The 8,380-nt window shown below is 35.5% G+C and overlaps 1 long non-coding RNA gene across 3 annotated transcripts; it reads right to left on the bottom strand.

Annotated features, from left to right (window-relative positions):
* Positions 1-1,569: 1,569 nt before the first annotated feature.
* LOC149673207 (uncharacterized) lies at positions 1,570-8,151 on the bottom strand. 3 transcript variants are annotated; one of them, XR_016367104.1, is made up of 4 exons: positions 8,059-8,151; positions 7,839-7,876; positions 1,782-1,851; positions 1,570-1,707 (listed from the first exon to the last, which is right to left on the bottom strand). It is a non-coding gene; the product is annotated as an uncharacterized LOC149673207 (long non-coding RNA). The 3 variants fall into 3 exon arrangements; XR_016367102.1 differs by having other exon boundaries at positions 1,782-1,884; positions 8,059-8,144; XR_016367103.1 differs by having other exon boundaries at positions 1,782-1,884; positions 8,092-8,111.
* Positions 8,152-8,380: the final 229 nt, after the last annotated feature.

The raw sequence follows: 8,380 nt of genomic DNA, 5'->3' as shown, positions 1-8,380 counted from the left end.
CAAAATCCTGCTAGCGTGGCAATTGCCGCGCCAACGGGTTTGGCAGCGTTGAATGTTAATGGCGTAACATTACACAGATTACTAATGTTGCCGGTAGATCATGGGCGTATTGCCAAATACCATTCCCTAAGTTCTGACAATATGAGCATTATGAAAGAAACTTTGGGTAATTTAAAACTGTTAATTATTGATGAAATTTCTATGGTCTCATCGGTTTTACTGACACACGTTCACTTGAGGCTGAACGAATTTTGGGAAATGAACCAACCATTTGGTGGAGTTGTATTTATTCTTGTCTTGGGAGACTTTTTCCAATTGCCACCGGTTCAAGGAAATCCCGCGTTTATCAAAATCACTTCCGAAGAAGCCAGACTTAGATTCAATTGCATCGGAGGAAGTGATCTTTGGAAGTTTTTTAAATACGATGAACTAACGCAAAATGTTAGACAAGCCAACGACCAAAGTTACGGCGACATTCTAAGCAGAGTTAGAATTGGAAATATTTCCGAAGCTGATGTTGCAACCTTAGGAACTAGATTGGTTGAGGGAGGTCAAAACATCGAGGTGGCTATGGACCTTTTCATTAAGCTGTCCAATGAAGGGATGCCTAAATTAGCCATGTGCGTAAAATTCAACTTTGATATGCTGCGAAAAAACGGCGAGAAAGTTGAAGTCATTCGTTGTCAGGATAGACTCGCTGACTATGGGAAAAAAATGAATAAAAACATTCTCAGGAGACTGCAAGGGCTACAAAACGAACCGTCCAAAACAGGCGGTTTGGAGAGCGAGTTAGTTCTTTGCGTTGGCTGCCGAATAATGGTCAGAAGGAATATCAGTTTTGAAAAAGGCGTTGTAAATGGTACGATGGGTTTCGTAACTGGATTCAAGAAGGACGAACAAGGAAACGTTACTGGTATTTCTCTCAGAGTAGATCGCGAACCGAATAACGATGACGCTAACACTGACTTTTTAGTTGAGAAAATTTGCGTCAAATTTTTGCTCATGGCAAACATTTACGTTAAACGCTTCCAGTTTCCCGTCATCCTGGCGTACGCTATTACGATACACAAAAGCCAAGGCATGAGTTTAAAATGCGCCATTATGGATTTGGGTCCAAATTTATTCGGAACTGGCATGGCGTACGTGGCTTTATCGAGAGTGACGTCCTTGGCCGGACTCCATCTATTACAGTTTGATCCGACTAAAATTAAGGTGGATGGACGAGCCATTATGGAGTATAACAGGCTTCACAAAAAATATAGGCCAGATCTGCCTCTTTTGGAAATAACGGAGTCGAAAGAAAGTCGAGGTGGCAAAAGAAGAGCGCCTACACTATCTAAAAGCCTTTTAGAAGGCGAGGAAGAGAGATGTGCAGAAACACCGAAGAAGAAAAGGAAAACCCAACAGAGTTTGGATAGTTTGCCCTTGAAGGGTTTAGCTAACGATGACCAAGTAACGTGCTATTCTAATAGCGTTTTGCAACTACTCTTATTAGTGCCGGAATTAAGAGAATTGGTTAAATCTTACAATGGATCATTCGTTGAAAAACCAGTTTTACGTTGCCTCCATAACACGTTAAACGACATCGAGAGTTCTCAAGCAAGCTTCAGTCGTAAAGGGTTGGAACTGAGAATGGCTGTCGGAAATCATTTTACGCTAAACGATCAACAAGACGCCAGTGAATTTTTGATGGTCCTTTTGACGACACTAAGTCAAGAAATGGAAGCCGATTACTCTAAGGCTCTGAAAGATCTTTTTTGGTCAAAGTCGCGAAACGTTACCAAATGCCCCAATTGTCAAGTTGAACAAAATTCGGAGAATATTGTTGAAAGCAACATTTTCAATCTTCCACTAGAAAACCGAGATAAAATTGATTGGAAATCTCTAGAAAAAAGGATGAGATTAACAGAGGTGCCATGCGTATTTTGTAACAACCCAAAAATACAAGAGCGTGATGTATTGATATCCAGCGGGAAGTACGTATTTTTTTGTCTTCTCCGTGGCGATTACAAAGATGGTCGACCAATTAAGATTTCGACCAAAATATCAAGTTTTGAAAATCAAAATGTCACTATGAGTAAGATGCTTTTTAAAACTAAAGGGGTGATTATTCATAAAGGTGAATCGTTGGCCGAGGGACATTATGTGAACTTTGTGAGAAAAGACAACGGCTGGTACGAGGTCAGTGATACAATGATCAGAAAAAGGGAGAGATTCGTCAGTAACTTGACTGACGTCACTGTTCTGCTCTTGGAAAGAGTCCAGACGCATTAAAGAGAATCTAACGTGCTTGAAGAATCCATATCAAAATTACCCCAGTAAAGTCCAAAATTTCAATATTCATACCAGAAAGGAGCATCATATCTGTCAAAGATATACTAATAGTTTCATATTCCCTTTAAAGCAATTTAGGACTGGGTAAGATTGCTAATCCTAGAGCAAGTTTAAGGTTAACGATGGTTCTGGAGTAATTTTGATGTTGCCTACTATAATCACCGTGAAAAGGAGAGGAGGGAGGATTGTAGGGCCATGTTATTGTTACGAAAAAAAGGCGATGACTCTTGTATTAATTTTAGAATTTTCTAGTGAAGGGTTTTTAGTACTATGTATTAGTCTTGCCCCAATGGTGTTTTGTGTAAAAAACATGCTAAAAACGTAACCCCTGTTGGTAATGCTATGTGATTAAATATAATTCTTTAATAAGCTGGTGAAACTATCGAGACAAACTCATCCTATTAGTTAACATTGTACAGATTTTTTGAACTGAGATTTAGACACTCTTATCCAAATTTTAAATAAATACTTATTAAAATTAATATATTCAATTAAAATTAATATATTCAAAGAGTTTTCTAAATATCAGTTTCGCATCTTCCATTTTTTTCTCTTTTAAGCGCGCTATTTTTTTTAAATTAAGACGCCCATAACTTTTTTACATTAACAATTTAAAACCATTCAAAAACATTAAATTAAATTAATCTAATCTAATATAATCCTGTTATAATATCAAAGATTTGCAAAGATTTTATGTTTAAATATTATCTATTAATATAACCTTTTCTTTCTATAACTTATCAATAATGTTTACCCGTCCCAATCCGATGCCACTTACAAAAATTGATTTTTAAACTATTTATTAGTTAGGCTTAAAAAAAGCCATATGAACTTATTAATTTGTCCTATAACTAATATCCTACTATTGTTGTATAATTTGTTTTTATAAAGTGTGAAAATTATTTCCCAAATTGTGGTTACCAATATATATAGACATTACCCTTGTAATTAAAACAACTAAACTATTTTTCCAATTAATATTCCAGGAAGTTTTGCATAATATCTTTGTGTTTCTCACCAGCTGGGGTAGTCTGCGTGGCAGGTTGCATTGCGTAAATCCAACAGGGGTACAATTTGCAAAGCCTTCTGGAATATTTTTTTTCCCAAAAATTAAAAATTTTTTAATTGTCCCTTTGGTAACCCACGCGCAAAACAATAATTGCCATGTTCTAGCAGCACTGTTCCCAAACTTAAAGTTAAGAGTTGCGTGACAAAATTTTAAAAATAGACCCTCAAAATCTTATATTTAAATGAACATATAATTGCCAGTAAATTGTAAAGTTTTCTTTCAACCCCCGCCCCTTTACATAACTAATATAACGAAGATTAAGATTATTTAGACATAAATACTACAAGCAGTTTATATTTTCAAGTTTGAAACATACAATTTAAAGACTAATTTCGCACAACTACATGCGTATCGTATCAACACGTGCCAGCTGCTAAGCTTCAACAGAAAGATAATTCATCATAGCTATTACCAGTATAATAAAAGATTAAACCTACGCAGCTCAAAAATATGATGAGCATCATCATTATAAAAAAACCCGCAACAAGACTTCGATAGACAAATCAAGAAATATATTCAACTTCTCCACCGAAATAACAGACACTTTAGAATGGCGTGTTCAAAGAGTGAGAGCGTCTTTGGATTAAGAACAGCAAAGATATTCAAAGAAATAATCTTTCTATTGGCTTGAGTCAGTGTCTATAGAACATCAAGCTGTATCAAGGCCAAATAATACATGTCACCTCTTTGTTTTCCCTATATTATTACGTTACGGCTTGGCAAGCTGTGCCCAAGGTTCCTAAAGAATAAAATATCAATATAGGTTGCCTCGATCGAGCAATTTTTCCTTCGAAAATACAACTCGTCTATTGGCTGGTCTCGAGGAGGTCTCCGTGACGTCACCCAGATTAGATTTCTAATAAAATAGTATGGCGAAAGCCATAGGAAAGGCTTTTTATGCTGCGTTTTAAACCAAAACAACAAATAAGAAACAGAATTTTCAAATTTTAAATTTACCGCGTTATTATAAAATAATACTAGTCGGCGTTGCGGGCTCCAGCAAAAGTAAACAACAAATATGGACGAGAGATTGAAACTGTCATCTTGCAAGGATAGCTAAAGTTGCAACTTAGAAGCGAAATGGGCCAAATTACTATAATTTTGGTGGTTTCATCTATAAAAATAACTCCTTTACACTCAGGTTAGAAAGCCATTTAACTTATTAACCTAGTTTCACTAAATAATAATTATTTAAGGAAACTATTGCATGTTATTATTAAACACTTGGCAAGGCTTACTACTATTTTGATTGAAAAATTAAAAGGCATGAGGCCTTTCTGAGTTTGATTTTAAGCCAAGGTTCCAATTTTCATTTTAATTATGGTTTGGTAGGTTAATCGTCTACATTAAAGATGCCAGTTGGAGGAATGAGATGCGCTATTTTAGGCTGTGAAAATCGGTACCGAGTAACGTGCAAAAATAAAGATAGCCCCGTAGCATACTTTACATTTCCAAAAGATAAGAAACTAAGAAGAATATGGGCTAAAAAATGTGGCAAAGATACAGTCAACCCGAATTATGCAAGAGTATGTTCTGACCATTTTACAAAAGAAGACTACTTGAGAGATCTCAAAGCGGAACTATTAAATATACCTTCAAAGAAACGTTTGAATGAAAATGCAATCCCATCATTGAATCTCCTTTCACCAGCATCTAACTGCTCAAAAATATCAGAAGGAAGACTTTATCGTTCTAGAATAAGAGACCGCAAAAAGCTTGTTAATGAATTAATTGAATCAAGTACTTCAAGAGAAGATGATTCTGGTCTTGATATTTCGGCATTAAGCGTAGAAAATGTAAACGATACTAGTCACAAGACTGCTAGTCAAGACGATTTAAAAGTTCCTAGTCCGTCCATGATTGAAATTCAAAGTGATACTCAAGAGAAAGTTCCTAGTGAAATAAGCGATTGTGTTTCTGTGATAGTTAACGCTTCATTATATCGTAAGAAATGTACTCAGCGTGGATGTGATATACAGGAATGTCTAGAAAAAACTGAAAGAGGAAACACCAAATTGGAAAATTCAGCGGATGCACAAACTCTTTCAAAACAACTTATAGTCTTACAAAAACGGCTTGACCAACAGACTGCAAAATTGAAAAAGTCAGAAAGAGAAAGAAGCAAAATGACAAAGGCAATAATATGGACTGCAATTACTAAGCTTCATGAGGCTGGTTTCAAAGTATTGGTATGCGTTAATGATATGGGTGGTGGAAATATGGGTCTTTGGCGGGAACTTGGAATTAACGTAAACCAAACTTGGTTTCCTAACCCTTCATTGCCGGAAGAAAAAGTATACTGTTTTGCTGATGTCCCACACGCGTTAAAACTTATTAGAAACTGGTTCTTGGACATAGGCTTTCTTTTAAACAACATCAAAATTACTAAAGACCCGGTGATATCACTTTTTAATCAAGATCAAGGAGAGCTTAAATCGTGTCATAAAATTACGAGACTTCATTTGGAATGTGTGAAAACGCAACGCCAGAATGTACGCATGGCAGCAGAGTTGCTGTCAAACACTGTAGCTACAGCAATAAAACGAATTTCACCCATGTCTGACAATGAGGAATCGTATCTCGCCACGTCCGAATTTATTCATACAGTTGACGAATGGTTTGATACCATGAATAGTTACACCAAGAGCGATGGAAGGAAAAGTGGTTACGGAATCAATCATAGCGAACAGTCGAAAAAACTAGATAACATGACCAGTATGATACAGGCGCTAAGATGTTATGGCAAGAAAGGCAATCCTCTTCAAAGCCTACAGCTTTTCCAAAAAGGAATTATAATCTCGAATAAATCTCTCCAAACCTTATATTACGACCTTCACCATAAATATGGCATCACATACATTTTAACACATCGTCTAAATCAGGACTGCCTGGAGAATTTTTTTCCCAGCTTCGAACTAGGGGTGGTTTCTTGATGATGTTAAATATTTTGAAAGTATATTTATTGAGTGTCATAAAAGGGTCGGCGAAGAAAAACCTTCCATATCAAATGAGAAGGGTATAGTTAAAAAAGTTACAGAAAAAATAGCATCTGTATACCTAACCTATCCGAGAAATGTAATTAGCGGGTTTGTTAAAATGCGAACCCTCTTAAGAATAAAGTTCCTAAACCAGTCTACCATAGAAGCTGACGCAATTAAGCGAAATGCCAAAAAAACGAGGAAGTTCTGTAGTTAAATGTGATATTTTATTATCATAAAAATGTTATGAACGGAAATAAATAAATATTAAAACTATTTTGCTACCTAGGTAAAACTTGTATTTAACAATAAATATTTTATTCCCAATCACATTGTGAATAATTATTGTTGCCTTTAAACTTAAATTTATTATAATTAAGCTCCTAATATACGAGCGGAATGGGGTAAACAGTAATCCGCCTTGTTCAAATCTCATCTGGGTGACGTCACGCGTGCTTAAGCAGACGACGCTTCATCGACTCGCAAAATTTCTTTCAAACCGAGTAGCGATCGAGACCCCCTTGAGCTGTGCCTACAATTTCATCAACACAATAGAAGTTCATAACAGCTATGGATTCGCAAAAAAACCTTTTTCGGGCAAAAGTTGCTTCTACGTTGTTAAAATTTAGAACAGCAATGGTTTGTTTTGTTACTAAAATTATGTTCTTGACTATGTTGGGAGTTGGGCGCACTCCTGTAAGCCAAGCTTCTGGGCGACAAAGTTTTGAGGGAATAAGGGACTTGTCAGCATGCCTACTCTACAGGAACTGACTACCCCGTGTCCGCGGGTGGTGAAATACCCCAAATCCCCCCTCCTTCACCACCCGATTAAACCTCAAGTACTTCACTCGTTACTCTAAAATACCAACTGATTAACCTTGGACTTCAATTTTCATCAAAACGCCTTAAATGTAATATACCATGATGGTACATGGTATATTACAATGTTTAACGGACGTTTGCCAAACAAAACTAGGTCGAGGGAACCAGTAAAAAAATGCTGCCAATTAATGACGTTAAGCAGTAATGCCATCTGAGTTCAATAGTAATAAATATAAATAAAAACTAAAATCAACTGGATTGGAGATGTCGCTACCAAACACAAGGCACCTCATTAACTCTCTGAACTGAACTGCAGATTCTACATCAACAAAACAAAATCAAGCGCGATGGAATCAGTAAAAAAACTACAATTAATGACATTAACTACCAACGCCATCTGAGTTCAATAGTAATAAAAAAAAATATAGAAAAAAACCTAAAATCAACTGGATTGGAGATGTCACTAACGAAATACAATGCACCTCATTAACTCTCTGAACTAAACTGCAGATTCTACAATAGCAAATCACTACCAATTTTAAAAAGCATCTTTAAGTATATTAGGACTAATTTAACAAACTCTCCTTCCCTTTTTTTATACTTTAAAAAACTATAATATTAAAACACATGCTTACTATTTTTCTGGCAATTATATAGTCTCAATTTGACAATCCTAGGATTAAATGCGTGTAAATATTTTTTCATCATTGAATTGCTCACTTGAGAGATTAACAAAATTATTATAGGCATTCATACGATAATGTTGAAGTCTCTCACTTTTTAAATCCAACCTTCACGTATGACTGTCTTTGAACATTTTTTTAATCCCTCTCACGCATTCATTGTGAAACTTACATTTTAGATTCATTTAAAATTAATTATAGTTACTCTTAGCTTTTCCCTGTTAAGGTCTATTTTTTGGCAGCAGGACGCAATCGCTAATTATCCTTAAAAGCCTTTCTAGTGTCAAAAACAATTTTCTTTGGAAAAAGCCTTTCTAGTGTCAAAAACAATTTTCTTTGGAAAAACCCTTTAAAATATGCAACTTTAAGCTTTAAACGTAAAAAACAATATATTTATTGACTGGAATAAATTTATAATGAATACCATAATGAAATAACAACTAGGGAAATTAAGCCCAAATTACATGCTGTAAATAAACGTGCCAAGTATCAAA

Source organism: Phalangium opilio, unplaced genomic scaffold, assembly GCF_054372755.1.
Source record: "Phalangium opilio isolate 3A_F unplaced genomic scaffold, DU_Popi_V2 ptg000053l_1, whole genome shotgun sequence".
Classification (NCBI taxonomy): Eukaryota; Metazoa; Arthropoda; class Arachnida; order Opiliones; family Phalangiidae; genus Phalangium; species Phalangium opilio.
This window is presented reverse-complemented; position numbering and strand designations above follow the sequence as displayed.